The 24,481-nt window shown below is 54.9% G+C and overlaps 1 long non-coding RNA gene across 8 annotated transcripts in view; it reads right to left on the bottom strand.

Annotated features, from left to right (window-relative positions):
* LOC109491827 overlaps nucleotides 1-24,481 on the bottom strand; it is an 84,766-nt gene that overhangs the window by 56,632 nt on the left and 3,653 nt on the right. For 5 of the 8 annotated variants that reach the window (XR_006586028.1, XR_006586022.1, XR_002736112.2 and 2 more), the window contains exon 2: nucleotides 20,096-21,344. This is a non-coding gene — a long non-coding RNA (uncharacterized LOC109491827). Of the gene's footprint in view, nucleotides 1-20,095; nucleotides 21,345-21,931; nucleotides 23,239-24,481 lie in introns of those variants that run through there. The other 3 variants (XR_006586027.1, XR_006586026.1, XR_006586025.1) reach the window with 3 other exon arrangements.

The raw sequence follows: 24,481 nt of genomic DNA, 5'->3' as shown, positions 1-24,481 counted from the left end.
GTAAGGTAACGGAAGAGGCGGGACAACCCAGAGATTAGCCACCACCTCCTTGGGGCTGCAAGGGGAAGGCTGTGTTCTAGGGGCCCGGGAGCTCGGGCCACCAGACAGAAGTGGGAACCACTGCAGGCCTGCCAGAGGGAGGTGGGTCGTGCCGGCTGCTCAGCAGGAGCCAAAGAGCAGACACAGACTCTGCAGAGACCTGGCTGGAAACTGAGCGAGGCAAGAAATACCCTGGCCTTTCCCCTCCTCCCACCCTCCACCTTCTTCCACTGCCTCTGATTGTCCGGACCTGCCCATAGGTAAGGGAGCCTGGGAAATGTAGTTCCCTGTGCCACCAAACAAGACCGAGCAAGGCAGGAAATGGACCTGCGAGCAACAAAGGACCAGCACACTCATTCATTCGTTCACTCACTCACTCCTTCGGCCAACATTGACTGAGCACCCAAGTGCTGGGGAGATAAAGACAAACAAAAATTCTGGGTCCTGTCCTCACTGAGCATAAAGTCCAGCAGGACCCCTCAGTGCCCACCGCACCTGCTCAACTAGCCTCGGTAGGGGGGTTGGTGTCGAGCTTTGGGGGGCCCCTGGGAAGCTTCTAGTGTGCAGAGTAGGTGAAGCCAGGCTCTGCTCAGGCTGTGGATTTGGAGGAGCAGGAGCTCAGCCGGCTCGGCCTCCTCCCCAGCTGAAAGCTCACAGCTCAGAATGAAATGTCTCCAAAAAGGGAAGAAAACCCTTAAATCCCACTGTTTGTCTTTGGAGCCTGGGAAGCGAGGATCTAATGAACATGAAACGTGCGGGCTGCTCAGAAGTTGTCTTTGAAACCTCCCCAGGCCGGCTTTGTCAAGGAGCAGCATTGCCTTTCAAAGCTGCCTGGCTCCAACTCCCCTCTCCTCCTTCCTCGGTAGCAGGCGGCAGCTAATTAGCCAGAGATGTTAAACGCTCCCTAATTCCTCGGTGAAGTCCCCGGGCTTCTGGGGGACTGGCAGCAGGGCTGGCAAACTGAGTTCTTCCACTCCTCCTACCCCCTCCATCCGGTGCCAGCCCCTCCCCTGCCAGCACGCTCCCAGCCCGGGGCCGTCCTGGGTCTCATCCTCTGGGCCAACCTTGCCACCCCTCCCACTCCCTCACACTGGCCTGTGCAAAACCACCACCTCTGGTTCCTAAAGTCTTGTGTGCCTCTTCCAAGAAGACTCCCTAGATGCACCACGCGGGGGATGACCAACCACACGCCCTAAGTCTTTGTCCTCAGCGGGGCCCTAATACACACACCCCCCCTCATTCATACCGGCCCAGGGGGCTGCCCTCACTGCCCACCACTCAGAGCAGCCTCCCTAAAGAAAAAGTGCTCCAAACTAACCTGTCCCTGAGTATTTATGCCAGCCCAGGGGAAGGAGAGGCAAGAGGCAGGAACATCATATAGATGTTTACAGACAGGTCACCTAGAGTCATAGCCTGAACCTAATGCCACTTGCTGAGATCTTGGGTAAGACACGCCCCTCTCCGGGCCTCAGTTCCAAATCTGTAAAGCACGGGGGTGGGACCGGCCCAGCGCTTCTCAAACTGGCACACGCACCAGAATCACCTGGAAGGCTTAAGCACAGATCACTAGCCCCACCCTCTGATTTCGGATTCAGCCGGACTGGGGAGGGGCCTCCTGAGACTCTGCATTTCTAATAAGTCTGCAGGTGCTGCTGCTGCTTCCGGGACCACAGTGGAGAACTCGACGGCTGGCTGGCTGGATTTTAAGCTGTATTTGTCAAAGCTCCAAGGGGTTGCAGCAAGCTCGCTCCCTCAAGGGGCATGTGGGAGTGGTAATGGGGGCTGGGGGATGCTGAGTTGGCTGGCCCCCAGCCCCCAGCCCCCACCTACCCTACCCCCAGCAGTTTGGCATCATCAGTTGGCTATTTGTTCTCGTGCCCAGGTAAGAGTTGGTCAGAACCGAGGTCCCACGCTTTAGGTGAAGTGTTTGAAAACCTGTCAACCAGATTAGCCCTTCCTGCTCAGACGTTGCAGGGTCCCCTGCTCATCCCGTTTCTCCTTCACAGTCAGGGATGGGGGCAGCAAGAACACGGCTGAGGATTCGGGTCCCGACTCTTAGGAGGGGCTGTGAGACTAGCTGGAGAAGTGGATGAGTTCCTGGGTCATCGCCATCGGGAGGTACATTTCAACTCAGAGATGCACCTCTGGGTGACGTGGGACCTGTGTGCACGCACACACACACACACACACCTGTGCTTGCAGCCCCCACCCTGGAAAAGGGCCTGGGGCCCAGATGAGTTGGAGAAGTTCCTGGAAGACATACAGTAGCAAAGCTTCCTTCGGATGTGTGCCTGTGTGTGTGTCTTCATGTGTGCATGTATGATGTCTGTGCATACAAATGAGTTCAAGAGAAAGAGAAAGAGAGATTGTAATGGAAATGATCAGGGTGCAGACAGGTTCTAAATAGGGCAGAAGTCTCCTAGAATGTCAACGTTTTGGAATGAAACTAAAGGGCATCCGTTCCAAACCCCTCGTCCGTCTGATGAGAAAACCGAGGTTCCTCTGGAGCTAGAACCAGGGTTTCCCGACTCCTGTGTCAGGGCTCACCCTCCACCATGTGGGTGTCAAAGCCTCTCCCACGCACCAGAATGACATCAGCTGAAACCCATGAAACATCGTGGCAAATGGACAAAAATGTTGGCAGAAAAGCATCCAAGGCAAATAAATCCCTTCCCGGCCCTGCCTGCCCCCACCCACATAGCCATTCCTTGGCCAGCTGTTCCTGTGGATGCCACTTTGAGGAGGGGGCCCGCCCGGCCCTGCAGTCCTGCTGGAGGAGCCTGCAGAGATAGCAGCGAGAAGAAAAACAAGACGAGGAAGAGCCCGGACCCGTTAAAGATTAATGGGGTTCTCTGGGACCCAGGGATGTGCCCGGATTGGAGAGAAACAAAGATCAGCGGAGAAGCAGGGGGATAGACAGAAGTGTGTGTGTGTGTGTGTGTGTATGTGTGTGTGTGTGTGTGTGTGTGTGAAGGAGACACAACAGAGGGATTATGACGCTGTGCGTATGTCTGTACAAACCCAAGAGAAGCCACTGCGGATGAACACACACACACACACACACACCCCGGATGTGGGCGAGGCTGGGAACAGGAGAGCCAAGGTGAGTGCCAGGAAGTGAAGCACCGTCAGAACAAGCCAGGGTGCAGGCCTGTTTGTGTCTGATGGGTGTGTGACAAAGGACGACAGAGCGTGTCGGTGCACGTGTGCAACTGGGGCTTGCCGCAGGGGCCCGGGGGGAGAATGAGGGAGGCAGGCCACGGCGTCCCACAGCCAGCAGCCCCCAGGACCGGATGCCCACTCGTGGATGTGCGCTCACCCTTCTGGGGGCCAGGCTGCCCCCCAGGGTCCCCTTCCTCGGACAGCCTCCTTCTGCTGCCACTTGGACCCTTTCCTGCCTTCACCTCCCACACTTGCCACCCCGCCCCCCTGCCCAGGAGTCTCCTCCTTCCTCCCCAGGGTTGCATGTCCCTGGCATGTGACAGTCTCCAGAAGCCACAAAACACCTGCCCACCCCCACACCCGCTTCTGTCCTGAGCAGAGTACCAAACACAGGCCCCGAGTTGCACAACCCACCTTCAGATTTTGTCTCTCCCTCTTCTATTTGTGTGACCTTGGACAAGTTACTCAGGCCTTTCTAAGCCCTAGTTTCTTCCGTTTAAAAAAAAAAAAAAAGAATAGAGTTCCTCTAAGAAATAAATAAGATATTTCTTGAAGCCCCTGGCACTGTGCCAACCATAAAGTAGTTACTAGTATTTTCCAGTCTCTCTGCTTCAAGCCCCCATGGGTAGGTTTTTGTCTCAGAGCCCCAGGGGCTTCCCAAGTTGCACCACCTCCTTAAAATCCTAAAGCTGGAAGTGACCTTAGAAGTCAGGAGGTCCAAGCGCCACCGCATGCCCGTGTTGTAGGTGAAGACGTGAGGCTCACAGAGGTGTAACTTGTGTTAATACTGGAACCGAGACCAGAATACATTTCTCCCACTTTACTACCATCAGCCTTCAGCTTTCTGCCTTCAGCCAGAGCCAGAGGATTTCACCGTGCCATTCTTGGAAGGTTTGTTCCCACTGGTCTGGAGGTAAGACTGAGTCCTGGGGTGTGGGCCGAGCAGAGGGCAGGGGAGGAGGACGCAGCAGGACAGAGCCATGACTCCTTCCAGAGTTCTGTGCAATTCTGCTCTGGCCCCCGACTTGCATTCCCACTTACCAAAGCCAAAAGCTCTGCAGAGAACTAGATCCTCCCTGCACCCCCCCCCCACTGTCACTCAAAGGCAGGTTAGTGCCCATCTGTGGCCCCTCTCATGTGTCCCTAGGGGGGTTAGCCCCCACCGATTGTAAGCGATCAAAGGATTTCCCCCAACCACACGCCGCCCTCTCCCTAAAGGAAAGGATCTCAAGTTATTACAGGCTTCTCCATCCCATGATATTTCTGTGGCACAGACCAGTGCCAAGGAGCCTAGAAATCTGGCCCTTTATTCTGGCTCTGTGTCCTTAATACACCTCTGTCCTGGCCAACAGGATCACCTAGTGCTAGGGCTGGCGGGATTGTGCCAAAACAGATCCCCTCCTGGAAGACAGGAACAAAGCAGCCCCCTGACCCCCACTCTGTCCACGGGGCTTCCAGGGACACAGGAGGCCTGGGAGGAGGCAGACACCAGGACAGGGAATTCAGGGGTTCACACGTCTGTGCTGGTCTCCCTGCACTTCCGTAATGCTAGGCAGAGGGAACCCGGAACTACGGCAAGTCAGGGGGCCCTGAATGCACTCAGCACCTGACCGGGGACGGGGCGGACGATGGGCCCACAGGCCCCCCCAGGACCTCCTGTCCCTCTGCAGATAAACGGGGGCCGGTTGTGTCCTGCTCCTCAGGACCACATGGCCCAGTCTATAGGAGTCACGCCGTTCGCTCCCTCCCCGAAAACCCTCTTGCCCACACGCGGCACACATGATAAACATGGAACGTGGCTCCCTCACCCGCGCCTTCTGAAAGGCAGCACAGCGCTGTCACTAAGAGCGTGGACTCTGGGGCCAAACCGGATGGCTTGAATCCTAGCTCCACCAGCTGATGGCTGTGTGGCCTTGGGCAAGTCACTTAACCTCTCTGTATCTCAGTTTCCTCACCTGTAAAATAGAGATGATGTGAATAACTAGCTCGTAAGAGTCTTGTGAGGTTTAAATAGGTTAATATATGGCAAGTGCTTGGGCTAATGGCTGGCACATTTTAAAAAACCGGGTAAGTATTTGCTGTCGTTATTACTTATTCAGTCATCAAAATGTTACTGAGCACTGACTACATTGTAGGTGCTCTTTCAAACCCCAGGCAAGCCGTCCAGATACGGTCTCTACTCTCAGGGAGCTGACATTTTAGTGAAGGAGACAGTCAATAATCACTAAAATAAAAAAAAAAAAGTCTACTTACAAATTGTAATGAGAGACAATAAAGGCAAAAAAATAGAGCACTCGGAGCATACAACAGGGGACCCGACAGATTCTTGGGTCAGGGAAGGCTCTTTCAGGTGTGATGTTTATCTCGCTCCTCCCTGCTGAGTCTGACCACCCCGGGTGCGCCATGCCCGGCAGCCGGCACCCACCAAGGACAAAGCCCATCTGTGCCCTTCACGGGTCTGGCGGCAGCGGAGTATCTGCTCCCTCTCCGTGTGAGAAGCCCAGGCAGGGCCGAGTCCCCCTCGCCTGGCCTGCCACTGCCACCCCACTTCGGGACCTGGGGTGGCCTGGGAATAGAACCAGAAGTCCTGCTCTGATCCCTCATTCCGTCCAACCAAGAGGAGGCACTCTTCCTGCGGAATTTCCCGGCACGATCCGGCCACTCTGAAGGTCACGGCCATTTGTCAGGAGTCCTACCTTCTCCCTTGGTCTTCAGCCAGGAAGACAAAGCAACGTACTGTGCTAGGTACTTTACAGTTTATATCGCAGATTTATTCAGCCATCTCGTTTAATCACCGCGGCAACACTGTGAAGTCGGTGTCGCGCTCATTGTTCATACCTATTCTGCAGATCAAGAAACTGAGGCTCCGAAAGGTTAAGCCACTTTCCCAAAGTCATACGTTAGGAGTAGTGGAACAGCAAGGACTCCAACCTAGGCCTGCTCGACTCCAGACCCTGCAGCGACATTGTATGATCTTTTTAATAACATGAGGAACGATAATTCGTGTAATGGCTAATATATTTTTTTAACATTTATGTATTTTTGAGACAGAGAGCATGAACAGGGGAGAGTCAGAGAGAGAGGGAGACACAGAATCTGAAACAGGCTCTAGGCTCTGAGCTGTTAGCACAGAGCCCGATGCGGGGCTCGAACCCATGGACCGCGAGATCATGACCTGAGCCAAAGTCGGACACTTAGCCAACTGAGCCACCCAGGCACCCCTACAACAACACTTTCTATGGGGCAGGTACCACTGTGAATTGAAATCACTCAACCCCCATAAAAAAAATAACCCTCTGAGGGAGATGCTATTGTTAATCTCGTGGTACGGGTCAGGAAACTGAGGCACAGAGAGGTTAAGTGAAGCCAGGGGCCCAAGGCCAGTTGGATGAGTCCTGAGGGACAGTCGCCAAGATGAGAGTCACAGAACGGCGGGGCTGAGCATGACCGCGGCAGCCCCCAGCTGGAGGCCCAGAGGGAGGGACGGACGTCGTAGTGGAGCCACTCCGTGCCCGGCCACATCCCCTGCCGCTCCCCGTGCTGCCTCTCTCCCCCATCTGTCTCCAGGTATCCAGGGGCCTCCGCTTCCCTTGGGAACTTGCCCTCCACAACCCCCTCTGGCTCGCCGTGCTGGCCACGGCCTGGGCACCGCCTTATCTGCCTTGTCCGGCTCTGTCTCCCCGTGACCCCCAGGCCCTGCCGACCCTCTCGCGAGGCTCCCTCTATAGCTGAGCCAATGAAGGAAGAGGGTCAGCTGATGGCCGGCTCAGAGGCCTTGGGGCAAGGTGGCCCCTCCTTTCTGCTTGGGTTTTCTTCCAGAAGATGGCCTCAACCCAGCACAATGGGCCTATCCTAAAAACCCAGACTCAGGACACCTGGGTGGCTCAGTCAGTGAAGCGTCCCACTTCGGCTCAGGTCACGATCTCACAGTCCGTGAGTTCGAGCCCCGTGTGGGGCTCTGTGCCGACAGCTCAGAGCCTGGAGCCTGCTTCCGGTTCTATCTCCCTCTCTCTCTGCCCCTCCCCACTCGCACCCTGTGTCTCTCTCTCTCTCAAAATTAAATAAACATTAAAAACAAAAATGTTTTTAATAAAACAGACCTCGGGGCAGGGTGGGGACAAGGGATGCCCCTTGCAGTGTCACCTCTGTACCGGACAACCCTACCCCCCTTCCTTGGGCCCCTTCAGGGCCGGCCCTCCCCACAGTGCACAGGTCCGTCTCTGCCTTCATCACAGGGCACGGGGTGAGGGGCCAGGGCAAGGGGGCAGGAGTTAAAGCCCAAAAAGGACCTGGGAAGCTGGAGAATTAATTTTGCTTGTGTCTCCGTGCCTATAGCGCCATCCTGCCGCTGCCCCTGGGGACCATGAGGTCCCAGAGCTCAGTCTCCTTTTTGCTGGGGAAAAAACCAAGGGGAAGGGTTTGTTCAGGAGGGGCCCGTGGCAGGGGAGGGGAAGTCCTTGCCTCTAGCTGGGAGACGTGGGAGCACGGAGGGAGGGGAGGGGGGAGCAGGGGCAGGCCCGGCAGCACACCGCTCACCCAGCAAGGTGACCTGTCGTTGTCGCTCTCCCTCCTCCAGCTCCCGGGGCTTGATTCTCCAGAGGCCTTGTGTGGAGGACAGAGCCGAGTAGAGAAAGGAGCCTGGTGCACAGCGAAGAAGGCCCCACAAACTAGACGCCGGCTCTCGCCTCCCTGGGGCTGGCAGAGCACAACCCTCAGGGAGCTGAAGAGGGAGCCACGGACCCTGGCGAGGTGGCGCCCTCCCTCCCAGTTGCTCAGAAGCATCTAGACAAGGCCTTGTGCTGAGCTGGCATGTTTCTGCCTCCCAGCTGGACCACAAAATAGAAGGAAACATCCATAAAGTTCCCGAGCCGCCTCTGAGGCCGGAAGGCCTGCCAAGGGGCTGCTGGTTCCCCCTCTAATTGGTCTTAATTTCCATGATTTGCAGGTCCCAGGCTCACCGAGGGCCCGGTCTCCCTCGTGATGGATGGGCAGGAATAGTGGGCCTGGTGAGCCAGCTCCCGTGATCCAGCAGGGTCCTGTGGGGTGCAGGGCAACCTAGTCCTCCACCGGGGCTCACCCAGAGCCCCCGGGGCCCGAGCCCATTAGAACACCATCCTTTCTCCCAGTTAACCTCTGCAGGACAGGGCCCATCCCTTCACACGGCAATAGGAAGTGGAAAGAGGAGGGGCTTAAACCAGGGCTCAGACTAGAGACCTGTGGCATCCTCCTAGGAGCCCCTCCCGGGGCCCGGCCCATAGTAGATGCTCAATAAACACATGTTGCTCCACGGCTTGGCTGAGCTAAGGAGACCTGGCCTTATGCCATCGGAAGCTTGGACATCTTCTGCCTCCTGCTCTGTGGTTCTGCTTTTGTCACAGTAACTAAAGTACAACTCTGGAGTCAGGCTGCCCCGGTTTGAATCCCAAGTAGATTAGCACCGGCAAGGTAATCTTGGGCAACTACTGAGCTTCTCTGTGCCTCCGTTTCCTTATCTTTTTTTTTTAATTTTTTTTTCAACGTTTATTTTTATTTTTGGGACAGAGAGAAACAGAGCATGAATGGGGGAAGGGCAGAGAGAGAGGGAGACACAGAATCGGAAACAGGCTCCAGGCTCTGAGCCATCAGCCCAGAGCCTGACGCGGGGCTCGAACTCCCGGACCGCGAGATCGTGACCTGGCTGAAGTCGGACGCTTAACCGACTGCGCCACCCAGGCGCCCCTTTTTTTTTTTTTTAATTTTTTTTTTCGTTTCCTTATCTTTAAAATGGGGGTAACAGCACTACCTACCTCACGGGTCCATTATATGAAAAAGCACATGTACGCCGAGATAGCAGAATCATGGATCCCAAAGATGCCCACGCCCTAATCCCTGGGACCTGTGAAAATGTCACCTTACACGGCAAAGGGGCTTTGTGGAGGCGTTTAAAGTACGGCCCTTGAGATGGAGAGATGATCCTGGATTATCCAGGTGGGCCCAGCCTAATCACATGCGTCCTTAAGAGCAGAGAATCTCTCCTGGCTGGGTTAGGGAGAGACGTGCGACTGGAGGAAGCACCAGAGAGAGGCAGCATTGCTGGCTTTGAAGACGGAGGAAGGGGCCACAAGCCAAGGAATGCAGGCTTATGGAAGCTATAAAAGGTAAGAAAAAGGAAGCACCCCTAGAATCACCAGAAAGGAACACGACCCTCCCTGCACCTTGACTTTTAGCCCCGTGAGACCTGCGTCAGACCTCTAACCCACAGAGAACCACAAGATTAATTTGCGTTGCCTTAAACCACTACGTTTGTGGTCACTTGTCACAGCTTCAACAGGAAACTCACACATACTGGTGTGTAAGCACACAGTCAGAACTCGATGTCGGCTCTGTCTGTCATCACCACCACCATTGTTATGGCCCAGGGCAGAGACACCCTGCTGCCTCCACCCTGCCCCCGGCAGCTGCCTGTCCAGTGTGAGCTTCTCCAAGCCGGAATCACACTCAGCTAAGCACAGGAGAGTAAGTACAAGGCAGTCAGGGAGTAGGGAACATCCTCAAAACAATGTCCCTTGGCGCACTCCCGGTGAGCCAGAGGCAGACGACTGGCCTCCCTGTGATCCCTTTCTTTTAAATTTTTTTTTTCAACGTTTATTTATTTTTGGGACAGAGAGAGACAGAGCATGAACGGGGGAGGGGCAGAGAGAGAGGGAGACACAGAATCGGAAACAGGCTCCAGGCTCTGAGCCATCAGCCCAGAGCCTGACGCGGGGCTCGAACTCCCGGACCGCGAGATCGTGACCTGGCTGAAGTCGGACGCCCAACCGACTGCGCCACCCAGGCGCCCCAGATCCCTTTCTTTTAAAGAAGAGCCGTGGGGGGCCCCCTGGGAGGGGGGGGTGGGCCTGCCTGACCCCGACATTGTCACTGGAGAGATGACAGCTCCGGGGCTTAACTGCTCCCCGTTCCAACCACGCACAGCGGGAGAGGCCTGGCCACTCCAGCGGCTTGGCACCCAAAACTTGCACCTGCTGTGCGCATGGGAATATGGCAGGACCCACAATAGGAACGACTTCGCCAGACGGAAGGGGGGACTTTCTCCCGTGAATCAACGCCAGGTACCGCAGCATCTGCCGGGATCCTTCCGAGCAGCTGTGTGATGGAGGCGGGATGGGGGAGGGAGACGGATGGTCTCCAGAGGCCTGGTCTGTGATCAGCAGTGGTCGCCCTCACAGAACAAGCTCCCCTCAGGGCTTACACCCCTCATTCGCGGTCACTCCCCCAGCCAAGCGAAAGTGAGGCTTTCCCCCGACAGACACACCCCCCCAGCCTATGTACCTCCCTTTCCTCCTTCACCCCCAGTTTTCCTCCTCAGTGACACCCCACATTCTCCCCGGATACTGAGAAACCTCCGAGATCTGTCCCCACTAGATCTCCTTCTTCTCAGGAAGTCAGTGAGGCCCTGTGGTCCCTCTCAGAGCCTTCAGCCTCCGACCAGACTAAGCCCAGTGCAGGTACCAGACTGCCCAATGATGTCGACAGGCCTCTCGGGACAAAGGCCATTTCCTCTTAGACTCATGGGCAAATCACCATTAGACTGGAAGTTCCCCAAGGGCAGGGTTCACGCTGTCAATCTGCCACAGGGCCTGGCCTGGAGTGGACCTCCATTTGCTGGGTAAGGGGACACCTCTAAAAATCTACAGCCCTCTCGGAAGGCCCTGGAAAAAAACCTTACCCCTTCCCATCTCGCTCACCAGGGGAACTCAGCACAAAGAGCCACCTCAAAGAGACCAGCTGCTTTGGAGGTAACTGGAGACGGGAGTGAGACAGGCTGAGGGGACAGGGAGAGCCACCGCTCCCAGGGACACCCATTCCCTTGGCCAAGGAGCCCATCCCATGTGGTCACCTACTGCCGGCTGAGACCTGCTTCCCTACACCCCCAGCCCCTCAAACTCCCTTTCTGTCTAAAGATTAGCTTCCCACAGACACTTGCCCACCCCTTCCGGGCGGGCAGTTCATGGGCCACGGAACCTCTCTTTGTTCCTCTCTCCAGCCCCCCAGCCCACAACCTCACCTTCTGATACAGAAATTCCCTTTACCACCACCACCCCAACTCTGGCCAACCACAGGGGCCCAATCTGCGTGGGGACCTTGCAGGGTCACTACCGAGGACCCATGTGGTACCTCTGTGCAAATTAGGAAAAGGGCCTCTTTCCCCAGGTGGACGTAGGCCCCACCCATGCATAGCCTGGTGAGAACAGCCTAGGGCAGATTTCAGCCCCCATCCACCCCTTGGCCAAGTGTCCTTGCACGATGCACAACCTGCCCACCTGTGCACAGCAGCCCCGTTTGAACAGCTGCAGAATATACCCACTGTAGGGGTCTGATAGACCCACATTTTAGGGGTCTGATAGACCCCTCATTTTAGAAATGAGAAAGGGGAGAAGGGCAGGGTAATTTATCCAAGGTCATACACCAAGCTGGGGGCAGACCCAAGGCCAAAGATCCAGGTGTCCTGACTCCCAATCTGCTGCTTATTCCCTCGGCTACTCTACCCATGCCTCGCTCTTGGGGACAGATGGCAAAGCCAAGACAGCCAGAGAGCTCCTGAAAGCGGTGCCTGGGGAAGCCTTCCTGCACTAATTAGAAGAAAAGTGATAACCTCATCCCAAACTCTGTCTAGACATAAAATTGAACATAAAACTCTCTGAACTGACTACCACCTAACCCTTGGCTGGTGTGGAACATAAATGCAGATCGCCCCCATTTGTTTCCTGTCCACCAACCGCATTTATCCCACACCTCTCCACTGTGAGTATGTCCCCTATGTCTCTCTAGGCCCGTACATCTGTCTTGGCCTGGAGACTCTCAGACCGTGCTTACTGCCTCAGGAGAACCCCTGAACACACAAGTGCTCAGAAGATGACTTTTAATTTAGACAAAGGGGAGGGTGATGGTGATGAAGAAGCAGGGGGGTGGGGAAGGGCGAGAGGGAAGGAGAGGAAAGGAAAGCAGGGCGATTTGGGGCATCTGGGCGGCTCACTCAGTTAAACAGCTGACATCAGCTCAGGTCATGATCTTGCAGCTCGTGGGTTCGAGCCCCACATCGGGCTCTCTGCTCTCAATGTAGAGCCTGTTTCAGATCTTCTGGCTCCCTCTCTCTCTGCCCCTCCCCCTCTGTCTCTCTCTCTCTCTCTCTCTCTCTCTCTAAGACGAATAAACATTGAGAGAGAGAGAGAGAAAGAGAGAGAGAAAGAAAAAGAAAGAGAGAAAGAAAGAAAGAAAGAAAGAAAGAAAGAAAGAAAGAAAGAAAGAAAGAAAGAAAGAAAGAAAAAGGCAATTCTTGATGCCTTAATTTCTTGTCCAGGATTACCTCGAACCTCTAATACTGCTAAACCTGAAATGAAGATGAAGATACACACACACACACACACACACACACACACACACACACACACACACATTTTCTCTCTCTCTCTCTCTCTCTCTCTCTCTCTCTCTCTCTCTGGGTGGTGCCTACCATTATAATATGGTGATTAAGCTCAGGCAGAACCAGACTTTCTGGTTTTGAGACCTGGTTTTCCGACTTCTTGGCTATGAGATTTCAGGCAAGTGCCTTAACTACTCTGTGCCTCAGGTTCCTCTTCCATACAATTAGGTAACAACAGACATAACTTCATAGATTTTTATGGAGATTAGGAGAGCCGATATATGTGCAATACTTAGCACAGGGCCTGGCTGATAGCCAGCACTCAGTAAACACTGGCTGTAAATATATTGGGTTGCTGTCTCTTGACACCTTGTCCTGGTCCTGTTTTCCTGCAGTCAGGGGTGGGGGTGGGAAAGGACATTGTCTAGGCTGCCTGGCAGAGTCTCCATCTCAGTATTCCAACTGCCAGAGCAGGGATGGACTGCCTTGGAGAGTAGTGAGCTCCCTGTCACTGGGAGCAATCAAGCAGAATACAGATGAGCACTCGGCATAGTTGGGGCAGAATGGGGCAGGGGGTGGGGCAGAGAGTGAGCTCTTCCAAAGTCCCTTCAAACCCAGATAGACTGTGAATATGTGAAAAAAAAAAAACCCACATCTCTAGGCACCCGTGTGGGCACAGGCTCGCCAACAAATGGGGACACAGATACAAGGGCACAGCCTCCACATCAGCTTTGAGGACTAGGAAGGAGTGTTTCAAAGCAGGCAAGCCAGCACCCTCAGCCAGCCCCTCCCCCAGCATCCAGCCAATTCCTGTGTGCACACAGGTATCCAGGTGGCAAGCAGAAGCTTTGAGGGAGGCACCAAGTGGGATTTCAAGGAGCCTGTTTCCTGCCACTCCCAGTTCTGTATTTCCAGGCACCAACTGCCAGCATCACCCCCCTCCCCATCTCCACTGCACCCAGCTCTAAGACAGGATGGGGGCAGGGACCAGGAGCCTCGCAAGGTAGGGAACCTGGGACAGCCCTGGCCTCTAAAGGGTCAAGGCGCCCAGAATTCGGAGGCGGTTTCCTTGACAAAGCAGGAGTTTGTAGAAGGGTCAGAAGTCCTGCCTCACGCCAAGGCTCAAACGTAGTTCCACCCTCGAGGAGTAGGATAAGAAGTGAGACTCTGGGAATCCTTCCTCCAGAACTATTCCTGCCCCTGCCCTCTCCGGTCCTCGGCGCCTGGCACATCCCACCCCCCCCCCCCCGCCCCCAACACTTCCTCTGGGTGCTGTGTGCCCTCTATTAGCCATTCTACAGAGAGGACCGAGTGCTGATAAACCAGAGCGGCAGCATGGTCAAACCTTCCTATCAGCCCGGGATGCATTACTGCATGTTATTTGTCTTTGCAGCAGCAGAGACAGCGGTTCCTGGTTCCTAACAATACTGGCTTCGCCTGGTATTAAAAAGGGCCCCTAAGTGCCCCGAACATCTTTGCTGGGAGAGGAGACCACACCTGGGGGCGATGGGGAGGATGAGGAGCTAGGCCAGCCTCTGGGGATGAACCATTCCCTGCGGATTCGTCCAGAGGTGGATCGTGGGTGCAGAAATGAGGCGCGACACGGGGGGAGGGGGGGGGACCGCAGAGGGCAGAGAAGGAGAAGTGGGCGAGGCGCAGAGCTCTCCCCAGGCCCTGTCGTCCAGCCCCATGCCGCCGCGGCCCCCGCCCCCGCCCCCCCAGCAAGAGTGCTGGGCGCTGCAGGAGGCAGGGCGTGTGTGTGTGTGTGTGTGTGTGTGTGTGTGTGTGTGTGTGTCCGCGCGCGCGTCCCCTCCAGCTTTTCTACCACAACCCGGCTACTCTTCCCAATCAATGGCCTCTTTGTGGCTGCGGAAAGACGGGAACGACGACAGTGCGGGGGGGAGGGGTGGAAGGCTGTCCTGAGGACGGCAGGACGCGCAGGACCCCAACTGCTGCCGTCGGGGCCAGGGCTCCCCGGAACCTGGGACGAGCGCGCTTCCCCGGAGGGCCTGCACTCTCTGGACGTAGAGAAAGGGGTCTAGTGGGGCGGTGGCCCTGGCCTCCCTACTCTGCTCTGGGGGGCGGTCGCTCTGCCGCAGGCCTGGGAAGACCCGGACGCGCTCTCCCCCGGCCCCGCGCCCGCTAGGTGGCGCTGGGCAGTCGTGCTCCTCCGACCTGCGTCGGAGGCAGCCCCAGCAGCCTCGGGAGGCGCCAGGCGGGCGTGGGGCACCTGGAAGTGGGCTGGAGTGGCAGGTGTCGAGGCAGGGACCCGCAGGGGTGGGGGAGGGGAATAGGAGCAGCATCCTCCATTGAGACGTGTCTGTGGGATTTCTGCCGCACTCAGTTGCCTGTCCTCTTGAATCTTAAAGGTCTAAACACCCCAGTCCTGGGGAAGCTCACACAGCCTCAGCGACAAGAGATACCCACGGGAAAAGTTATTACAAAGGCCAAGTGAGAAGTACAGCCAGTGCTTTCCGTCTAGAAACAACCACAGAATAAGGCACCACACACCTCTGAGAGGGGTTACCTTGACATTCTGCTACGAACCAATGGGACGGATGAGAGTCGCCCATTCCTTCTGGTGCCAGGCACCCACCGAGGCTCTGAGCATTCACTTGTGACCAGGTGACAATCCCTGCCCTCAGAGAGTTTGTGGACCAGTGAGGGAGAAAGACATCAGGGAGATAACTAAACAAATAATTAACTAACTGCAGCTGTTGTTAAGTACATAGGTATATAAAGATTTAGGGTGGAATGTTCCAGTCACCCCGGGTCACCTGACCAGTCCTAACCAGGGTCACAGGTGGGGAAGTTGTCCTATGGAAGACACGGGCCCCTTTCCCCTTAGTCCAAAGTAGACTTAAGAAAAAGTTGCCTAGGGGCGCCTGGGTGGCACAGTCGGTTAAGCGTCTGACTTCAGCCAGGTCACGATCTTGCGTGCCGGGAGTTCGAGCCCCTCGTCGGGCTCTGGGCTGATGGCTCAGAGCCTGGAGCCTGTTTCCGATTCTGTGTCCCCCTCTCTCTCTGCCCCTCCCCCGTTCATGCTCTGTCTCTCTCTGTCCCAAAAATAAATAAACGTTGAAAAAAAATTTTTTTAAGAAAAAGTTGCCTAACATCCGAAGCAAACTCAGGGCTGGGGTGTCTCTTGTCCTCACTTCTCAATCTTCACTCTGTGGAGTGTAGGTTAAGCCCACTTTACAGAGGAAAAGATTGAGCTTGGGGAAGTTAAGGGACTAGCCCGGGGTGCCAAGAGCCAGCCTGTGGCAGAGCTGGGCTTCGAACCCACAACTGCCTGGGTCCAAATCCCACACCTCTTCTATAAAGCACTGCCTCTGGGACCCTGTCTGGATGCCCTGCTGGAAGCCGAGGCAGGGAACAGAGAAGGGGAGCGAGAGAACGAGAAAGGGGCAGGGCAGGCTAAAAAGTCACCAGATTGCCGCCACCCCCCATCACCACCTCCCATTCTTCACAGCCAGCCCTTTCTCAGCATCTCCTGACCAAACCTCCACCCGCTTAACATTCCGCTCAGTTTCCACTCCGCTCCGACTCCCAATGTTTATCAACACATGCTGTAATGTAATCAGCTCCTGGGAAAATACACACCAGGTAACGGATGCTGACAAGAGTGTCAAACAGATGTCCCCTCCCTGCCCCTCCCTCCCTCCCAGCCAGAGCCGGCACACCCAGGAGGCTGGGGGAGCGCCTCTTGCCACACACCCCTCCAGTCCTGGCCGCGGAGGCCCTCCCCGGGAGACTGACACCATGGAGCCCGGCGGCGCACCAGGCACCGTGCGGGGGGCTTTGTACACCTCATCTCCTCTGGCCCTCACCACAGCAGTGTAAGGGTGGTCTTAATATCCGCATTTTGCAGACGCAGAAACTGAGGCACCAGTGATGATGAAACCAGAGTGAAGCAGCAGCGGCAGAAGCAAAGAAGGATGATCACACTGGTTGTCCTTTTACCATCAGGCCACCTCCCCACAGAGCCCAGGCCTCTGAAGAAAACTGTCTTTGTCACCTTTCCGAGTAATTGGATCTCAAGCCTAAGGGTCTGGCCCCCGTGGCTGTGGCAGGCCAGGTGTAAGGGGACTGGCGGCCTGTTCCGCATTTCTGCCCCAGCCAATAGAAGGCACGGGTGCTGGATGCCCCGAAGGCTCAGGACTGAGCAAAAGAGGGAGGCTTCTGCAGTGGCGTGGGGGAGAGGGGCTCTGGGGGAGGGAGAGACCTTTTATCGTCCTTTTGTCCCCTTCTCCAAGAACCAGAGCTCAAGGACCCCCGAGGCCAGCCCAGACAGAGGGGAGAGGAAGTGCACAGAGCAGGGGAGCGCCCAGATGGGACAGGCTCCGCCCACCCCAGGACCTCCGTGCCCTCCCCAGGATCAGCTGTCTGAGGCCACCGTCCTCGAGGAGCTCGGTATTTGCTTTTCCCTCCAACGCAGTCAATTGCTCCTTTCATCTGACTGGAGTTGTAAATGAGACTTTATGGGATTCCTAATGATGGCGGTTTCCCTTTATCAGCCTCCAATTCCCACTTCTCAGCCAGGGTTGACTCGGGGAAATGTTTTGACCAGGAATCCAGAATCCAGCAGCAAGCCAGGGCCCCGCTTGCTGCTTTCCACAGTGCGAGCTGGAAGTTGTCAAACAGGCCTGGGCCCCCCCCCCCCCCCCCCCCCGTGGAAGCTCGCTGCGGAGAAGTCAGATCTGGGTTCTAGGCCGCCTCCCAGATGGTGTATTTCACCTCTCCTGGCTTCTGCTTCTTCAACCATAAACCTGGGGTAATAAAGCCTGCTCCACCCACCCGCCTCACCAGGCCACTGTGAGAATCAAATGAGATTATAGGCTTGAAAACCCTTTGAAAAATATAAAGCAATCACCCAAGCCGGTTTTGCTATTATTATTATTGCTGTTGTGATTTTGTGTAGGTGCGGCTGGGAGAGCAAATGATAGCAACCTGTACATCTTTGAGAGCAAAGCCCGTTTTTGCACACGGGAGTGTATGTACCTGTGTTGTGGGAGGATGGAGTTCTAGTGTTTGCACCTGCCTTTTTTTTTTTTTTATGTTTATTTACTTTTGAAGGAGAGAGAGCATGAGTGGGAGCGGGGCAGAGAGAGAGGGAGACACAGAATCTGAAGGGGCCCTAGGCTCTGAGCTGTTAACACAGAGCCAGATGCAGGGGCTCCAACTCACGAACCGCGAGATTATGACCTGAGCCGAAGTGGGACGCTTAACCGACTGAGCCACCCAGGCGCCCCTGCACCTGCATTTAAAGGAGTGTATGGGGCAGGGACGCCTGGGTGGCTCAGTCGGTTAAGCGTCTGACTCTTGGTTTCGGCTCAGGTCATGATCTTGTGGTTTGTGGGTTCGAGCCCCGCATCTGCCTGCTTGGGATTCTCTCTCACCCCTCCCCTGCTCACCATGCTCTGTCTCTGTCTCAAATTAAATAAACAAACTTTAAGAACATTTTTTTAAAAATACAGGAATGTATGGGGCAAGGCATGGGTGTCTATGAGAATATGGGGACATGTGCACACATTCCAGTATCTTCCAATACCACGTTGATACATAATAACATAATAATCTTGAGTGCTAAGCACTTGATACAGGGGTGTGCGTCCGCATAGGGGTGCAGAGCATTTGCAACATACACGTGTCAGTGCTGGAGGAATGCAATGGAACATGTGACTATTTGTGTCATACCGGCAGCGGGGAATCCCTCCGTGTGCTTGCCCGGGGGTCAGTGATGGTGTGGGCCTAAATGTCAGTGAATCTGAGCGTATGTGCGCATGCACGTGTCTGCACGCGCGTGCACACGGGTGCACACCCACCTCCCTGTTCCCGGACGGATTGGTGTAATTGCTCGTTATTTATCAGCTGCCTGGGCTACGTGAGCCCCCTGCTTGCCCTGAGCTCGCTGCCACGCAGCCATCAAGCCCACACACACATTGTGGTGACAGCAGCCTGCTTGGGAGGGGGGCGCCACTCTGCTCTCTGGAGCCACACTCTGTGCCAGGCAGCAGGGCCCCTGCCGGGGAACGGCACAGATTGACGACACCAGACTTGGAGCCGCAGGAGTGCTCAGCAGATGGGTCGGGCTCAGGGGCCCTGGGAGCAGGACAGACAGAGCTGGCACCTTTAGGTCCAGACGACCTGGCTCTAACAAGCTGAACCCAGGGCCCGGCCCGAGACTACCACCTTAGCATAATACCGGCCGTGGCTGCCCAGTGGCCAGGAGTGAAACATCCTTGCTCTGCTGCACCCCCACCGTGGCTCATCGCTGCTCTCGGGATTAAGTCCAAACTCCCTCAGGCAGCGCACAAGGCCCACACCTGGCACATACCTCCCAGCCCCTTCTCCCCCCACCCCTCCTTGCACCGCACCAGGCAGACTAGACTACTCGCAGTCCTAAGATGCGCTGGGACCCATGGGTCTTTTCGCTGCCTTTCCCCGTCTGATTTCTCCATGCAACATCCCTGGCTGGCCAGTCCTGGCTCCCACGAGGTTCAGCTCACCTCCACAGGAATGCTTCCCTCGCCCTTTCTGACCCCCCCGGATTAGGGAAGAGTCCCCACACCCCCGACATTCCTGTAGGCCCCTAGATTCCCCTAGTATCCCGCTTCCTTATTCGCCCTCTCTTCTCCCATCGACTCGGGCCCCGGGAAGGGGCAGAGCATGCCTTAGTGGTTCATGGCTTTATTCCAACGCTTAGCGTGGTTCCCGGTCATAGGTGGTCCATAAATACTTGTTAACGAATCGCTGCTAAAGCCTTTTGTGAGAGAGTGGCTCCCTTGAGTTCCCCACGTTACATCACAGCGTGCATCTGTACGGCTTTGGGTGTCTCAGATCTCCGGGCTGAGGAGAACTGCCCCCTCTCCCCAGTCCCTCTCCTTCATCCCATCTTAACGGCAATAATCCCCATCCCCGACTTCTACAAATGGAAGTCAACGACACGATCTTACGAATGGGCAAACTGAGACGCAGAGAGGTAAAGGGCTCGTGAACAGGATGACCATCCCCCGGTTTGCCCAGAACTTTCCCCGTGGTAGCACCGAGAGCCCCATGTCCTGGGAAACCCCTTCGGTCCCGGGAAAACTGGGACAGTTCGTCCCCCTTCTTGTCCACGGTCCTCAAGTGGCAGATCCAGGACGCAAACCTGGGACTCCTGACTCTGAATCATACACACACCCCTCCCCGCTCAGCCGCCTCCCAGGCCTCCTCCAAGTTCAGTGACTTCGCGTGGGCATTGTCTTCCCTTCGGATGTCACATCCAGGCCACTTGACACGCTCCTGGAGGAGCTGTGCCCAGAAGCATGTACTCAAGGAATACAGGGCATTAATATTAACCTAAATCAAATATAATTCACAACCTCATTTCTGGAGGAAAACCACTGTACCTGACACAGAAGGAAAAAAAAAAAAGTAAATCTAGCATAAAATAACTTTATAATGACGTTAAAGTAAATTTTAAAATTAAAAAAAAAAACACCACTTTACCTGCAAATCGTTTTCATTTCTCCACACGGCCTTCACCGTTCTCTCTTCACCGGTGTATCTTTTTTACAAGATTGCAACGCGGGACATGTGTCGTGCTTCTTTTTAGCTCACGCGATAGAAATCTGGTTTCGATTTTCCTCATTCTGGACCCTCCGTGTCATTAACATCCCTCATTAGCCCAGATACCAGGGATCCTGGGCTCAGGGCTGTCCCCTTCCTGAAGGACTCCTTCCTAACGCAGGGCCCAGCTGGGCTTCTGAGGGGCTGCCGCGTAAACGCTGTCCTGTGCATGTGTGCGGCCGGCAGGGCAGAGGGAGACAGCTTCTGCCGGATCCTGAAGAGGTCTGAGGCCCAAAGAGGTCAAGAGCCACACTCCACAGTGCCCCGGAGAAGAACAAACAGCCTCATCCCCCGGCTCCCAGGGCGAATGTCCACCACGCGCTTTCTCTAAGAGGCTTGGGTTGACCCAGGATCTCTGTTCCTCCCTTAAGATCAAGTCCACTTCTTGACTTCCACGTGGCTCTCAAAAAAAATAAAAAGTAAAAAAATCTGGTTCCTCTAGACAAGTAGTACATCCTGATCATTATCCTGACCACAACCCCCACCCGCCCCCGATCTGAAGGCACCAGTGAAGAAAAGGGAGTGTGGGTGGGAGGCCGAGGGTCTTCGTCCTCACTCTCCTCCCTCTGGCCTTCCCCATCAGGCATGCTGCAGGTGGAAACCTTCTCAGCCCCCTCCCGTGTCTTGGTCGAAGCTCCCTGGCCCATTCAGGTCCTCAGCAGAAGCTTCTTCTTCGTACCACTGTTGAGTTTTAGGTATTCCCAAATCAGAAATGGTGCCTCCACTCACATCTAGAATCCTTTGGGGTCTCTCTCTCTCTCTCTTTCTCTCTCAAAATAAATAGAATCCCCTAGGACTTTGGACATGGTGATTCACAGGAATGCACTGAGGGCCTTCTAACCAGAGCCAGGGTGTAGACCAATTTGCCTTCTGGGCCCTTTCCTTCTGGAGAATTAGGTGGTTCGAGGTGAAACTGGGGCCTTCTATCATCGCTCAGAGCTCTCGCTCCCAAAGGCGTGGAGATCCCTGGGACAGCATGACCCACAAGGCAGAGGCTGGCTGTCTGTCAGCCATCTTGGTACTGCTCTGACCTGGTCGTCACTGTACCTGGGGCAGAGCTGTGTTCAGCTGATCCGTCGTCCCCAAGAGCAATGGCAGCCGTGGCAATAGGGAGGCTCTGCAATGATCTCTGTAAGAATAACAATAATTAAACGTTTCTAAGCACTGTGGGATACACAGGCACCATCATAATCACCACAGCTACCAAGGTGGTGATAACAGTAATTAGGTGCTATGGTTTCCCACTGCCTGGGGTGAGGTTGGCCTGTCAGGTTAGGGAAGGGGGCACCCACACCAGTGGGTCCTCTCTGGGGCTGGCTAGGGCTTAGCCATACTTCCTCTACGGGGTTCCCCTCCTCCTCTCCTCTCCCCTTGCCCTCAGCCTCCATTGACCCTAGACCCGGGACCAGGGTCACAGGAAAGGGTAACCCCCATTCGGCATACCATTCTAATATATATTCAAGCTTATCTTCTGTCAACAGATTTTGGGGTATTGGGGAATCTTAGGGACTTCTTAAGAGGGCTCCCCTCACATCAAAGTGAGCTTTATTAGCCAATTACTAAATGACACAGAGGGGCCTGGAATATGGCCGGGAGGGGAAGTCATTATTGTGTTGACTTTGGGTCTTTTCCAAGCCCAACAGCTGTCTCTATGAAAGAGCCAGTGGAGGCTGAGGGGGGGCGGGGGACCTTGGGACAGTTTCCTGGTGATGGCACCTTCCTCGGAGCTGATCTCTGTGTGATCACTGGCCCCAGACACGGGGTTGGTGAGACAGGTGAATTCACATGCCCGTCCTTTGAGTGTTATTCCTGCGGCCATCAGTCTCAGAGCCAGGAGAGAACATGGAATTCATATGGGCCACTCTCCACCCCGGGGCAAGGATCCCGCATACAGCAAGGGGGACCTGAGGCCTGAGGGGGAAAAGAGACAGGGAATTTATTCCATTTTCAGTTCCCTAAACAGTCTTCCCAGACGAAACCAAAATCTACTTCCCCCCCACATATGCCCACTGGTCCTGATCCTTCTCTACGAAGGCACGCAGACCACGCTTGTTCCTTTTCCCTTCGGGTTTTGGAAGATCGCTAACCACACCTCCCTTCCCCCTCCTCTGGCCCTTCTCCTTTGTGAGGTCTGAAGCCACCTCTCTCGTCTCTGGGCAGGGAGCTCCATCTCCTACCCCACTGCAGCGGCCTTATCATTCACTTCCCCGATCGCCACCCCAAAACTTCCGTCTTCACTGCCCTCTTCACATTCCCTCCGGGCTCAGGAGAAGAGAAGTCCCTTCTTTTCTAAGGCTGATCCCCCCTCCACCCAGGTGCCACCACCCGTGCCTCGTCCAGGGCCCACTCCATGAAGTGCACCCTTTTTCACACCTTACACCTGTTTCCCAGATCTCACTGTTCACTAGCTCTTTCCTCACTGCCTGCGAGTGGCTCAGGGTAGCTTCTGATTTCCCAGCAAAGAGGGGAACATAAGCCCCCTGGTCTCTGTCGCGCCAAGTCTCTCCAAGCTTCTGAGCCATTTCGCTCATTCCGACCACCACCAAGCTTCTCAGGAGCGGGGTGGACGCCTGCTGCTTCTGCTGGCTCACCTTCCATTTGCTTCTGCCCCGACTCTGCCATCACCATGACTCCAACGGGCCACTGGTGTTCTGCCCCCCGTTTCCAAAGACCCCCTTCTGATCCCTACCTGCTTTCTGCAACATCAGACACTACTGGCCACCTCCTCCTCCTCCAATAAACTCTCTCCTCGCGTGGCTTCCATGACAACCCTGTCTCCACACTCCCCTCCTCCCTCACTGACCAGTCCGCCTCTGACCATCGTGCCCGTGATATTGCCAGATTCATCTCCTGAACCACAGTCCCGGCAGCCCCCAATAAGTGCTTCTCTGCTCAGAGACCTTCCATGGCTCACTGCTGCCTGCAGAAAAAATAAATCAAGGAGTTCTAAAATAACGCGACTACAGTTAACCCTTGGAAAAAATACGTGTTTGAACTACACGGGTCCACTTACACGTGGCTTTTTTTTTTTTTTTTTTTTTTTGCAGTAAATACAGTCCAGTGCTACAAATGTATTTCCTCTTCCTTACGATTTTTTTCTTTTTCTTTTTTTCTTTTTGAGAGAGAGAGAGAGACAGAGCGTGAGCAGGGGAGGGGCAGAGAGAGAGGGAGACACAGAATCCGAAGCAGGCTGCAGCCTCCGAGCTGTCAGCACAGATCCCAATGCGGGGCTCAAACCCATGAACCGTGAGATCGTGACCTGAGCCAACCGACTGGCGCTTAACCGACGGAGCCACCCAGGCGCCCCATGATTTTCTTAATAACGCTTGCATTCCCCTAGTTCACTTTATCGTAAGAATACAGTATATAATACGTAGAATATACAAAATGCGTTAACCGACTGCTTATGTTATTAATAAGCCTTCCGGTCTTAGCAGTAGGCTGTTAGTAGTTAAGTTTGAGAGAAGTCAAAAGTCATATGCAGATTTTCAACTGTGCGGGAAGCTGGTGCCCCTAACCTCTGCGTTGTTCAAGAGTCAACCGTCTATGTGATACAGAATACATAATGCAATAATATGTCGGGTTGGGGGGGTCAAACGTTTTAAGCAGCAGAATCCATTAGGAAGAAACTTCCTCAAAAAGCCCCATGTTTAAAGAGCATAAAACAACGTGCTCTTTAAACATGGCTCCTAATTGAAGCAGGAAGTGGGGAACCCAGGAAACTGTAGGGCTTTCAAAGCGCAATTGGAAAACCACTGAACAAATTCTATTCCTCAGGCTGCAGAGAAGACAAGTGAAGCCCAGAAAGGAGAAGCAACTGCTAGCAAGTGGCACAGGGTGTGAGTTAGTCAAGCAACACGTTTTCGCTGAGTGCGGACCAAGTGGCAGGCACCTTCCGGATGCTAGGGATAGAGCAGACGAGACCCACAAGGTCTGCCCTGGAGAGGCTGAGAGCCCAGTGGGGAAAGAACCACGTATTATAAACACTTGCTGAAGGGTTACAAGCATGCGAGGGAGCTGTGAGAACATATAGAAGGGGACTCGCCTGGTCTAAAGGGTAGAGTGGACCATTCTGGGGAAACGACACATGTAAACTGAGCCATAAGAAATAAGTGGCTGGCCGAAAGGAAGACGAAGAGCATTGGTGCAGATGAGTAAAGGCCAAGGAGGCGAACTAGATGGCCTCAAGAAACTTCAGGAAAGCCCAGTGGCTCCTACTCAAAGCCCTGGAACTGGGTAAGACCGGGCGGAGGAAACACGCAGCCC

Source organism: Felis catus, chromosome D1, assembly GCF_018350175.1.
Source record: "Felis catus isolate Fca126 chromosome D1, F.catus_Fca126_mat1.0, whole genome shotgun sequence".
In the NCBI taxonomy this organism is placed as follows: domain Eukaryota; kingdom Metazoa; phylum Chordata; class Mammalia; order Carnivora; family Felidae; genus Felis; species Felis catus.
Note: the sequence above shows the minus strand (reverse complement) of the source record. Positions and strands in the feature narration are given on the sequence as shown.